This window comes from Grammomys surdaster, unplaced genomic scaffold, assembly GCF_004785775.1.
Source record: "Grammomys surdaster isolate TR1022 unplaced genomic scaffold, NIH_TR_1.0 125604, whole genome shotgun sequence".
In the NCBI taxonomy this organism is placed as follows: Eukaryota; Metazoa; Chordata; class Mammalia; order Rodentia; family Muridae; genus Grammomys; species Grammomys surdaster.
Window position 1 is genome coordinate 2,038,787 of NW_021620447.1, and position 14,290 is coordinate 2,053,076.

General features: G+C 38.5%; 1 long non-coding RNA gene across 1 annotated transcript in view; it reads left to right on the plus strand.

Annotated features, from left to right (window-relative positions):
• The first annotated feature begins 1,462 nt into the window (after window positions 1–1,462).
• The window catches only part of LOC114638535, a 14,674-nt gene continuing 1,846 nt past the window's right edge, over window positions 1,463–14,290 (plus strand). Inside the window, exon 1 of the long non-coding RNA XR_003713896.1 lies at window positions 1,463–1,550. This is a non-coding gene — a long non-coding RNA (uncharacterized LOC114638535). The remainder of the gene's footprint in view (window positions 1,551–14,290) is intronic.

Genomic DNA, 14,290 nt, shown 5'->3' on the forward strand with positions numbered 1-14,290 from the left:
AATGAAAGAATGGAAGCTTGATTGGAAAGTTCTCTCGTTAGGTGACTTAAGGGCATGCTGTGTTTTCCTGAGACTACATGTTACTATTCTGTTCTCGGTCTTTCCCACACTCTACAGGAGTGAAAACTCCCAACTTGTCAATTAGGATTTAAAAAAAAAATCTCTTTATATTTTTTTCAGGTTGGAAATTGGCACTGTTCTATTCCATTTACTCTTTTTGAAGCCATGGTGTAGTTAGACATTTGTAAGCTATTTACTTTCAAGGAAAACATTAAAAGGCAGGCTTGGCATCATCTAAATTGGAATAGAGATAATAATAGTGTCTTTGAAAAAGCTGAGTTCTAAGTATATAGTACGGAGTGACAACCTTCAGTTTTTATTGTGCTGTGACTGTCTTAAGGAAGACCTGCCAACTTACTTGCTTGTCCTTACAATTGCAGTACTTACAATAAAAATTAGATCCTGGTATTGTTGAAAAACATGTCAATCAAATATTCACTGGAAATAAAACAATAGTTTTCATACCACAGATGATAAATTATATACTTATTAAAGTGTTGCAACTGATCAGATAAGCAGAGGATATCATTATAGACTCAGTTTGATGCTGGAACATGGTTATTTTCAGCAATTACTCTAAACCTGGTATGGTTAAAGGGGCTTGTGTTCTCTTCAACATGGGTGGCAGAGGCAAGGAAGAACAAAGAGTTCAAAGGAAAGCTTTACGTTTTGTGTGGTTTTCCAGCGGAGGACATCATTACAATAGATGTTATTCTGCCTTTGACACAGGAGCCTTCACCAAGAACACTGTAGCATCAAGTCCTGGTTTCCTGACTAATTTTCTCAGGGTGTAATAACTAGCCATTTCCCTGGAGGGGTTTTCTGCATAAGTGACCTGTTTGCAAGGATTTAGTGGAGCTCAGAGATAAATGGACCCACAGCTGCCACCTTCCAGAGAAATAAATAGAGAGAATCAGTTGTCATTGTTATCAGCAGGCAGACATCCTAAGGCACAGATGTGGGCTTTCTTTTCAAAGTGAATCAAGCATTCAGTCCCAAGAAAAAGGATATTCGCAATGCAATAATATTAATGTTTGTTAAGCGAGACAATTATATATGAACTTAGACTCGAGTTACCTCAGAGCATTGTGTATTGACCTGTGCCTTCCTCGGAGCTCTGCATGTGAAAAGGATGTTGCCAGTGGAACCATATAATGACATTTGCCATTAAGAAGTCACGCTGAAATTAGTAATTCCAGAATCCACTGAGTTCTTTTGCTCTGCGTCACAGTTGCTGCCTCTGTGACAGCCTTCCTTTCCTACTTAGCAAATCCAAGCCTGGTAGCTTGAGCTCCAGGAAGTTGTTAAAGCAATTAAAGGCGTCTGTCTCCCAGCACATTGCTCCGTTACCATAGTATCCTCTGCCTCCAAGTCTCTCCTGATGATGTCAGTATGCATACATGGGTTGCTCAGAGCATCATGGGGATGATTCATCCCACAATAAAGCCCCTCTCCTGTTGCTCTCCTGCCAGTGCGATTAGCAATGGAAGGTAAGTGCTTTGTTTCATATAGTATTATAAGAATTACCAAATGCCTCTATTATTTTGCTTTAGGTTTTTTTGTGCTCTAAAATATACTTCTAACTAAAACATAATATATAGGGAAATTTCAGCCAATCACTGACAACAGATTTATAGCTTGCATGTAAACTGTTGTGTATGTGTGCATGCATGTGTGCCCATGTGGGGTGGGCTTATTAAAATCACTTTGAAAACACAATGTAATGCCTGCTACTTCCCCTCATAAGCAAACCCAGTATGCACACTAGAGCTTTCATTTTTAAACTATTTGCATTATACGAAAAAACTTAAAATATTTTTACAGGTGTTGCAGGGTATCTAAGGCTCTTAGAAAGTATATAAATTACATATTTTTACTGATATTTTATCCAGATTAAGTGATAATAACAAAACATGGGAAGATATTGTTGGAAGAATACAGATTTATTTGTGCTGTGAAGTTCCGTGTCTGCTGACAGTCACAATTTCATACTTATATCCTACTTCTGTATATTTCTAATATTGTGGTGCTTGATGAAATACTTAAATATGCATCCCTTCTTGAGGGTAAGCATCTGTCTTCACATCTCTGAGAAGAGTATTGTGCAGTCTCTTACTGTCAGGTTGAGAGCTATGAGCGAATAGTTCCTTCTGGAAGTTAGTTTCCTGTTTCAGCTTTTCTCCTCTAGACTGCCTCATCAAGAAACCCACAGAACACTCTTCTCAGTCACCACACCGAGCGTTCTGCCCACGATTTTTTCCCTGGATCCCCAGTTTCAGCACATCTTAAGGATTCTCCTTAAGGTTTTAAGGAGAGTAGTAGGTGATTTCTGTTACTAAATAGTTTTGCACGAGGACAGGGGCTTGAGAATGGCTTTTACAGAAACTCTACCCATCTCTTCAGGAAGCTGCACCTTTGTTCTGTACAGAAGGCAGGCACATGGCTTTGTTGAGAGCCACAACAGGTAGTTTAGACTGTTTATTCCTAGAGTCTTGTATTTTTAGAATATGTTGGAATACACTCTACTAACTGATTTGTTTCTGGAAAATTATGTTGGTGGATCATTAATGCTACATGTAGTTTTCTATAGAGTCAGTAAGAAATAACAGTTGTAAGAGTATAAAGCCGTACTGGAAGTTACATGTAGCTCCTAGGAACAGAAGGATGTGTCATAAGTATCGTGTTTGTTCTTTGAATTTTCCCCAGTCTTGAAACTATATTAAAACCGTCTTAAATTATACTTGCCCTTGTGTTCGATAAGTTACTCATTAATTGCTGTTAGAAATCATTTCTAAAATGTAGAAGCAAATTATAAGACTTTATCTAGATTACAGTAGGGTAAATGTTGAAGAAATTGACTCAATTTAAACTGGTACCATGCATATAAAAACTCTTACTGAAATACACTCATAATGCTTGTGTTTGAAATAAAACTAATATGCTTCATGCTAAATTATATCTTATTTTTGTGCTCATGTTTGCGGCAATACAACCTAATTCATTGGTTAAATGAATTCACCGTTTAAAATATACATTCAGTTTCAACTTCAAAAGTATCCATGAAAATAATTTTTTGCCAGCTTGACCGTGCTAGTTATATTCTGGGGAGAATACAGTTGAGGAGTCCGGCCTTCTTCCTGTTTGAGTTAGAAGCAGTTCTGCAGTATTCAGGAAGAGTGATCTTTAACATTGCTTTAGGAGAGCTTCTCGTCTATTTTTCTGTCATAATGAAAGTTTTAAGTTTAATGGTTACATTTGTTCGTGCTGAAGCATGGAGATGCCAAGTCTGTAGACTTGACAGCTTGAGGTAAGTGAGACACAACATGAGACATAGCAGAAAGATGACTAAGTCTGCTCTCACTAGACAGATAAATGGAAGAAAATCTAAAAAAATTTAAGGACATTGAGTGGAGAAAACAGATGTGTAAATAAACATCCAGAAAAGACCAGAAGCTCAAGTAGGGAGGCATCAGAGAAGCATCTTCTATGATACTATGTCCCAAACTTAAAACCTAGGTTCTAGGTTTTGTATGACACCATCTGTTTTCATGAACATATGAATCCCAGGATAAAACAGGACCATTTTCCTCTAGTCAGCTTTTAACCCTCCCCTGAAAAGACATGATCTATGTAGCATGACTGAGATGCTCTATTAGCTTCCTGTCGTTGGCTCTAACCAATTACTACAGGAGTTACTGCTTACAGGACATACATGTCTCATCTTATAGTTCTGCTGGTTACAAGTCAACAGGAATGAGGAAATTTTCTTCCAGGAAGCTCTGAGGAAGAATTCAAGTTCCATACCCTTGCAGCCTCGAAGGGTTTTGCAGGGTCATAGTCTCCTTTTCCCATTGTCAAAGCAATCAAGAGAGGACAGATCTTCACTCTGTTATATTTCTGGTTCTCTGTAGCCAAGAAAAAAAAAATAGCTTTCTTTTTTGAAAGATGTGTGATGTCTCCTAACTTGGGTCCACTGGTATAACCCAGGACAGCCTAACCATGTTGACATCTTTAACCTTAGCCACTTGCATGGTCATTACCTAGTCAACATAGTGTATTCACAGACTCCACAGTTTAGGGCATCAGCATCTTTGAGGGCCATTATTCTACCTACTGCAGAAGCGCAACATGAAGTTCACAAACCTGATATTTTTTACATAAAGCTGTGCCAATGGAGAACACGAAAATCTGACCTAAAATTCACTGAATGCAGGCCTCCCAAAGGATAATAAAATTCCTCAAGATAAGTAGTCAGGGGAAACTGAATTAGGAGGAAATGTTTCACCAACTCCAGTGTTCAAAACCCTGTGTCACAGAGGTGAGCTCTATAAAGTGACACTCTTCTCACTTTCATATTTTTGAGAGGCTAACATCAGATCAAGTTAATTAAACAAGGATGATTAGAGACTACAAAATTCTATTAGTTAAGTCCTATGTGGATGAGCCTGGGTGTATTTTTAAAATCTGAAGGGTAATGGCTGGGCCTCCAGAGACCCAAATTCGAGAACTAATAACCCTAAAGTTTGAATAACGCTGCCGTTCATTGATCTGTCAGGAAGCCATAGGAATTAGAAGCTCAAGTTGAGGATACTTGGAAGTTTGCCCTATAGCTTCCTAGGAAAGCCACAGTATGTTCTCATGACCAATGCCTCCAGGCACAGCTGCAAAACTAATTTCTTTCTTTTTTTTATATATGTCAAACAGTTACTATAAATGAGACCTGAATCTTAATATATGGGTCCATACATATTAAGCATAAAATAATTTATATGTCATAATTTTTTTAAAACTTTTGCTAAGAAAAATGTCAATGACAGATGTGATAAAGAAACTATGGTAGTGTTGTTTGTTTTGGGCAGTGGTCCTCAATTCCATTTGCTGTGGTTCTCTGGAGAGCAGCAGACAGAAGGAAAACTGGTTTCTGCCTATATTCTTAAAATAAAATTGAAAGGACTAACTAGAGAAAAACTAAACAGTTCATAGTGTCCTGCTTAAAGGTATTGCTTTGGCAATATCTGTGCTAAGGGAAGTAGCTCTTTCACTCTGTTTCATTTTGCTTCTGTAATACCATATGGCCTTAGGAGTCCATTGAAAAAGAAAATCTAATTTCATATTGTTAGGGTATTTATTTGTCAATCAAAATAATGTTAAAAATAATCAATGTCATATAATTCAGAGAACCAAATAGCAATTCATCGAGGAAAATAGCTGTGGGGATTTTAAGACTGCATATTTTCTTGTTATCTTATTTACACATCTGCTCGCTCACTTTAATGTGCACTTTTCATTAGCTATATAAACCATTTCAAGTTCCCCCATGAACAAAACCCAAACACCTTTACATCTGAGTTTTTAAAAGTAAGAATATCCAATATAATACTGATCACTGTCTAGTTCTAGTAAATTAGGATGAGGAGAAGATTTAATCTATTTCATTTAAAGGAGAGAGAGAGAGGTAAGGAGGAACGAGCTTCACAGAGAGGCTGCTTTCTCTGTGACAGAAGAGACTGTTTCATCCTAAAGCAGCTGATGAAAGGGCTCTGTCGATTTCCTAATCCTTTTTACTTTGTTAAAAAAATTATATTAATAGTTTATCTGTGGGGAAAACAATCAGAGATAAAGGAACTAATGAGAATTGGACCTTTAAGGGTTTGGCATCTTCTTGGCCAGTGGGTGGTAGAGAAGATGGAAGGAGACTTCAAAACAGAAACTTCAAAGATTGCTAGGAGAGCTTATTATTTTGAAAACTAGTCCTGAGTCTTATTTCTAGGGGAACTTTTTCCCCACTAGTGGGAGGCAAGGCAAGCAGTAACGTAGTGGTGGACGGGGCGGGGGTGGGGCTTCTCCTGAGTCTTGGTTACTCCAGCATCTTTGCAGATCAGAGAACTGTCACAACATCACCCATTTTTCTCACCGATCCTGCATTCGGTAGTTTCTCTTAATTATTGATGCTTAAATATTGTGTTCCTCTATAAGAATGGAGTGAACAGTGCAGAAGGGAAAGCAATTATTGAGCTTCTTTGTGGAGAACCTTCTCTTCTGTAGCCGCCTTATTTCAGCCACGTTGTGTATGGAAATGGGACCCTACAACTGCGACGTTTGCTTGAAATTAAGTGTTCTAAATCAGCCTTTTGAACGGGGGTTGATGCAATTAAAGGGCCCTCTTCCTCTCAGCCCAATCTCGTAGCCGGAGGCAAACAGGGGGGAAAAGAGCCCAAGCAGTGCTTCTTGAAAGGGCTTGAAAGCACAGAAATAATGCTTGCTGTTCTTCCACTGGGGTTTGCTAGACTGATGCGTTGTAGACAAGTCGAGTGGAAAAGCTTACAGAGGATTGGTTCCTGTGCCTGTTGACTGTCTGTCATAAACGACAGAGCAAAAAGTGAGGAGACTGATGGGGCGGAAGCCTGATTTGCGGAAGCAGCCACAGCCATGCTTGTTTCTTGAGTGACTGTTGGTTGCTTTTCATCCATGCCAAAGGTCTAAGAGGAAACTGGAGGCTATCTGGTCACCCTTTAGTAGTCACAGCCTTCAGCTGTGATCACCCTCTCAAAACATTTCTAAATTCAGGTAATCTCTTGGCATCTATATGGTACTATTAAAGCTAAAGCATCCTCAAGAAACTCAGTAGAGAAAGATGACAGAGTAATACCATTTATCAATTACAATATTAGAGCACAACAAGATTCAGGTAGCAACGATTGACATACTAGGAAAGGTCATCTTGGTCCTCTTCTACCAAAATGCAATCACAGTAATGAATATAGAATCCCCTCCTCACTCAGGTGAGGTCACTAATCATAGTGCAGAATTAATCAAAGAACAAGACCATCTTTGGCTTCTAGAAGTTTGGCCTAAGAACATGTGTATGCTCATTCATGGAGAGTGAATGATTTTCTTGTCATTTATTAATTATCGTTTTCCTGTTGTACTAATGCTTGGTAAACAGTAGCTTCAGTAGAATGTAAAGCATTGACTTTTTTTAATCCTGAGTTACTTGATGGCCTACCCATTGCTATCCTGTTAACTTTTTTATTGCTCAGCTCTCAATTCTGGTTACTAACTGTAAAACTCTGGTGATTTTCTCCTGTTTGCTTTGCTTCACAGAGCACTTTTCTTTTTCACAGACAACTCCAGGTATGGCATACACATCTCTCCTCATAAACAGTTAAAGCCATTTCACTCGTCTGTCTCTGGCTTCCATCTTCCCTTGAACTTCTTATGAATTTTATTTCAAGCAAATAACTCCTATCCATTAAAGAAGTGCTGATGTCACAGCATCCTGCTTCATCTGTAGGCCACTGACCCTCATTTCCCAGCTACAGATTCCTGTTTGTGGCTTTACTACTCCCTTTTGAGAAGATTGGAGACATTATTGACAAGCTAGGCTAATGAACTAACAAAGTTGTTAACCAGAAGGCAAGTACCTGGTGCAGCCAGAGGGGTTTGGGTCCTAGGAAGGTCACACGAGCAGCAACACAATGCTTTTTAAACATTTCATGTGAAATGGATTGTGGTATCAATACCCAAACTTTTTGTGTTAATTTAACATATCCTCTCAGCTAGCTATAGCCCGTGCTGCAAAACTTAAAATGTTTGCATTACATGACAACCCTACAGCAGTTCAAATAGCCCATATGTCCTCTGGCCAATATTTCTCAATTTTGAGTACTAATATTTACAAAAGGAAGTCTCTATAGTCTGTGTAGAAGAGACTCAAAAAGTTTTCTAAATGACGTAAGAGGAAGGCATACTTACTGTTGAATCAATATACAACAATTTGGATAGTTATCTACAATTAATTTTTAATATGTGAGCCCTGTGTGAAATTCTTCCAGCAAGCTTAAACCATCATTGAAAGACTCGTTGTGCAGAAACGATAATTTGAAATTTTCTTAGGTTTAGCAAAATGTTGCAAGTTGAGAAAGTATTTGATTTGTCTAATCAGTGTATGCTTTGTCTTACTAGGCTCCTGTCCTGACGGGCTCACAGTTCATTTGTTTTACTTCCATAACAGATACCCGACTAGCTACCTACTTTTAATTCTTTGCTACTTGGTAAATGTTTTCATTTTCATAGTAATGCCGAGAAAATGGATAGTGTAGTAGTTTTAAAACTTTATGTTTAACAAAAAAAAAAAGATAACAAAAGACCATCGTAGATTAAATAATTCAGCAGAGTCATCAGAAGTATATATCTATGCTTCTGGACACTAGTAATTATTGGATCGCAGTTATTTTTCAGAAGTGTTTGTCTTGGGTTGTAGTTTCGTCCTCGTGATCTGAATCATGAGTTAGATCTCATGTTAATCCAATAAGTTAGGTCACTTGGCCAGTGTTAGAATGTAGAAATCAGTCTACTCATAGTCACTGGTTTTTAATTCCTTGCCAGAGAAGCAGTATTGGGAGGGAGTTAAGATATGACTGAGTGTTAAGATAAAATGGGAGTACGAGGAACGTGAAATGACTCTTCTGTAAACCCCTTAGTTCTATGCTTCCATCATACACAACTGCCAGAGCATAGCTGTCCCTGTTGCCTGAGTCTCATTTCTGGGTCTTTCATTTCATTGCTTGAATAGAATTTATTTTCTTTTTGTATGTGTACATGTGCATGCCTGAGTGTGTTTATGTGTTCTGTGTGTGCAGAAGCTACCTGCAAATCTCCCAAGCCCTGAAGTAACAGGTGGTTGTAAGCCACCATGTGGGTGCTGGGAGCCGAACCCCAGTCTTCTGCAAGACGAATAAATGTTCTTCTGAGACATTTCTCCAGATAGACTTTATGTTTGTTTTTATTATTATTATTTTGGTGTGTATAGGTGTTCTTTCTGCATGCGTATGTGTGTACCGTTTGCCTGGGTGCCTGGTGCCTTTGGAGGCTGGGTATCTGTTGGGACTGAATGATGTTGCAGACTGTCATGAGCTGCCACTTGAGTGTTGGGGGTTGAACCCGAGTCCTTTGGAAGAACAACAAGTGACCTTAACCACCAAGCCACATCTCCAGCCTCCTTCCCCTTTCTTGAACCAACTTTTTAGAAGCTCCTTTCTACAGAATTGATACTGGTCAGCCCTCATTGGGATTTTTCTTCACCTTCATACTAAGTGCCAAGAAAATGAATAGTTTAGTGGTTCTTAAACTTGGTGTTTAACAAAAAGATAAAGACCATTGTTGATGAAGTAATTCAGTGAGTCATCTGAAACATGTATTTATGCTTCTGGACACTAGTAATTATGGGTTTCAGTGTCCCTCCCTCTGACTGGACTTTTCTGCCACGATTGTAATGAGTCACACTTCTCCACTGCCTGGAGCATCACATTCTTCAAGTTGCCTTTGTCCTAATGTGTACTTTCCGAGCTCCACACTGATTCTCTCTCATCCTCCTGACTCTAAAGCTGGAGTTTAGGACTCTGGTAAAAGTCATTCTCTTAATGATCTCATCTGGTCTTGTGGCTTTAAATTCCGTCTGCCTACTGACAGAGTCCAAATTTGTATTTCTGATCCAAACCTCAGTGAAAAACTATAGATAACATATTTCCGTATGGGATTTCTAATCCACATCCTAAGTGTGATTTGTACACTATTACTGCCATCCCATGCCAGAGCCGAGGTTTTTCCTATCTCAGCCACCCAAGATAACATCTTATGAGCACTTAGTGTATGCCTTTCCAGGCTCCTAGGGGTATGTATCCAAGGCCTCTTTGTATGCCCCTCTTACAAGATCATATTTTATATGTTAGTTTTTTTCCATCTTCCCTGATCATTTACTATGGACATATTATGGATACTCTTAAATATTTTTTGAAACAGTATCTTTTAGTAGCTACTTGTTTATAGTACACTTTATTAACTAACCCTTTACTGGTAAGCATTGAATTACTTCCCATAACTTGGATGTAATTAAACATAGAAGGGAATATTTCATCTATTTATATTCCTGCTCTGGAAGTTACTACTTACATGTTTAGCACTTAAAAGCAGGTCTCTAAATCAGGATATAGCTTACACATTAAATGCAAAATAATTTGAAATATTTTAATAAGTTTTACATTGATTGACTTACTTGAAATTGTAATTTGGTTATTTTGGGATAAATAAGGTATATTTAAAGGTTGGTTTCACATTTGCCATTTTGCTTTATAAAATGTGACTTCCAGGATATTAAAAGAACATACCTGGTTTGTGTTCTACTTTCATGACACTATTTTACTTGTTCCAGATAACTTTGGAGACATTTATCATCTCTTCTTCTCATATCTGGAATCCAACTATTATTAACCTTTCCCATCACTCCCACTCAGTTCCAAACATCATTAAAGCTTGTTTCAATGTTGGCAACAAACCCTTAACTAGTCTGCAGATTTCTTAAGCCCATTCGTAGTGTAGAGCCAGGCTGTTCTTCCAAAGCATGTGTCAGGTCGTGTCTCTCTTCTCCAAACTCTCAGACTGTTTTTATTTTATTATTCACTGTAAAGCAGGTCCTCAAAAGCCACTTTTAAAAGCTGATCTCCTTATCACTTTGATCCCATTTCTACAAGTTCTGACAGAGGCAAAAATGTATTTCCCAATCAGAACAATTGTTCTAGCCTCTGCCTGGGTGGCTGTCATCCCACATAGCGCATTTCATTCTGGGCCACCTCAGATTTTCACATTTGCAAAACCTTTCTGAAGACTTTAAAATTAGGAACTTATTGTTCTTGATTGCCTCAACTAACTGGTTTTTAGTTCTCTTGTTTGTTTGTTTGTTTTTAGTTTCTTTGTTTTTATTTTAACATGAGCTACTGGCTAACAAATTACACAGTTTTCTTGGTAGTTGAGTTAATTTTTATATCTGTCTCATGTGACCCTGTGACCCTGTGCTCTGTGACATCAGGAAGCTTTATTTTAAGAAAGTGCTTTGCCTGTATTCAGTGACAAATAGTTATCTGTTGAAAGAATAAGGAAGTGAATACATACGTATGATGACAAGCTTTCTGGGAATTAACATGAAGGAAATGACCTCATTTCCTGAATGGAAAATAATTGTGAAGTGGACGTGGATGCTCAAGGTGACTCTTTGCTAGAGAGGACCTTCGGCACTACGTGAGGGACCAGTGTTCATACTGATGTAAAGTGCAGAGAGATTTATGATCCTTTAAATTTTAAAATTAAAATGATTTTAAAGCAACACCTGAAATAAAAATTATACATATTAGTGGGGTAACCAATGACGTTATTCTCCATGTCTGTTCCGTAAAAATTTAAATAAGGTTAAATGAATCTTTTTACTCAGTTCTTGGTTATATTGTATGAAAAGTTCCAGTCTTTTTGTCTATCTTTTTGGAATGTACAGTATGTTATCTTTTTCTGCAGTTTTTCCCTATTATGCTAGGATACTCCAGGACCTCTTGCTCTCTCTGTTTAACCAAACACAGTACCTTTGATTGCATCCTTTCCTGTGCACTGACCTCCTCGGCCTCTCTATTGTCTACAACTATAAAACAAGTGAGATCATGTTCTTTGTCTTTAGAATAGTTTGAATTCTTTATTGTTTAAGAGAAATCAGAGTGACTTGAATTTTGTTTTCATCTGGCCAAGAAGGAAAAGAGAGAGGACCCAGTTGATGAGAGTAATGCATAGAAGAGAAGTTAAAGAGATTGGAAGGCGGTGGGAACCACTGGTAACTGTTAAATGTGGGGAAAGGGCAAGCTGTTGAAGTTGACTTCACTTAGATCTTTGACATCAGAGTGGAGGAGGAGAGAGAAGAAATGAGGCGGACAAGTAGGCCAAGGGTTACGGGATATGGATAAGGTCACTCTTGAAGATTAGTAAGCTCAAATGAACCATCCCCTGAATTTCTAAAATGTCTCCTGCATGCTTCAAGCATTTCAAACAATAGACACGTGCTCTACAGTTTTTACGGCTGGCTGTTTTCAAACATATGTTACGAAGTTGTTTAGGGGAGACACTGGAAAGAGGAAGCTGACTTTTTGCTTCAGTTTCATGTAGAAATTTCATTAAAGCAAACATTTATAAACACACACATTACAAAAAAATATTAATCAGCCCCAAATAAATGCATATCAAAACATAAGTGAAGGTATTGGTGAGAATGAATACTCACGGCTTCAGGATGGATATGTATCTGGGAAAGAGTAAGGCTATAGGCCTTGGTATACGTGTGTGCCTGGTGTGTTTGTGTACCACCAAGGTCAGCATACCTAGGGCTGAGCAAGTGAACTGAGATGTATCAAGAGAGGAGGTGAGTGGGTACCAGGATGGAGTGTCTGCCATCAGCTAGCACTCCTTACATAATTGGGGGCCCCTGGGAGGATTTGCACAGGAGCAATGTGATCTGCTCTGCCTTTCACAGGACCCACCTTGCCGGCAACTTTGACAAATGACTCTAAGAGGCCAAGAATTCAAGTTTAGGGGAAATGGAAAAGAACCTTGATAGCTTTTGTGGGAGGTGTCATGAACAGCAGAACAGTGGGTCAGAAGCAGAGGATAATTTGGACCCAGCATTGAAAATATTTACTGAAAAGACTGGGTATAGGTAAGGAAGACAGGAACTAAAGGTAACTGAGGATTTATGTCTAGGCTGTTTGCAAGGTAGAATATCTAGAAAGCAAATTATGTGTCCCAGTGTGATATTTACTGATGGCTCATGATGAGGTGTAGAATAATTGATTTTATTGACTTTAGTGGGATTCTGGAGGTTTTAAATGTCAGAGACTCCTCTTTCTCTCCTGTCCTTCTCTGTAGCTGTTTCATGTACTCTCTTGTAATTGAAGTTTTTCTTCTCTCTCCCAGTGGAAAACATCTATTATTTTCTGAAGCATTTATTCTTTGCTGTGGCGGCTTATAGCTGCCTCCTCCTTATGTTGTTTAATTGGACTATTGGCTACAATTATAAACCTATTGAGTCATATGCATTTACTTGTCTGGAGAAATGAGGCTTTAAGGTTGTAATGAAACAGAGTAGAATGGATTGTGTTCTCCACACTTGGTAATTTATTCTTATCACTAACGTGTTCTGGAAAAAATACATTTTCTTTAAAAAAAAAATCATCATCATTTGCCACAGCAGGAAAAGATGCTGAAGGATTGAGATTGTAGTCTGGTGTAAATTTAAAACTTTAAAAGCAGGAAAGGAAGTGACTGGTCATTACAGGGCTGTCAGTAATTAGTCGGGCACATGCTTACTCTCAGGAGCTGAGGAGGAGGCGTTGAATTGGGAATCAACAGTATGAAGAGTCTAAAGTTTCAGTGACTTTAGAATTATAATGGTGACTGGGATCCTATTTCTGAAGTTTTGTGGTTTTAGAAGATTGGGTGTTTAGCACTCTGAATTGCTAATAATCTGTGATTATAAGAATATGATAATGAAAATTGATTTCTGAACTCCATGGCCTTAACACTGACATCCAGTGAGATCAAGTCTTTAATCATGGCTATGACAAAATAGGGTATATCATCAGAGACACTGGGAAATAAATTAAGGTAAGACAGGAACATAGCATTAATGGTGGTAGATCCTCCAGACGAGAAATGACAAAGTAGAGGTTAAAGGGATGGATGAATGGATACTTTGCTTACTGCAGAAGCACATAAGGACCTGAGTTTTGTCCCCCAAAACCTACATAAATATCCACACACAGTGGTGCATCTTGAAAAACCTAGCCCTAGGGAAGTGGAGAGAGGGGAAACTCTAGAAATTGCCACTAGCTAGTCTTGTTACATCAGGAAGGCCCATCCAGGTTCAATGAGAGACTGTGCCCTAAAAAATACAGTAGAGAATCCTTTAGGAAAGCATCTGATATTGACCTCTGGCAACCACACCTCTCTGCACATCTGCACATGTACATGTACACACATACACATGCTTGTGCCCCTCACGTATCTCCTCAAGATAGAAAATGACAGCATTTCTGTATGATAATATAAGCTTTTCTGCTTATGCAGTAAAATTGTTTAACTCATTAAACATAATAAATTAAATTAATTCAATGAATAATTATGAGGCAACATATACTAATCTGCACCTAGTATCATTGACAACAGCTATTTCTACTGCATTTTGACATATTCAAATCTTGAACACTCTTCTCTGATTCCTCCTTATATCTCCCATCTTTGCCCGCCTCTTCTGCCTCCTCCAGCCCTCTGCACTCCTCTCCTGCCTCCTCCAGCCCTCTGCACTCCTCTCCTGCCTCCTCCAGCCCTCTGCACTCCTCTCCTGCCTCCTCCAGCCCTCTGC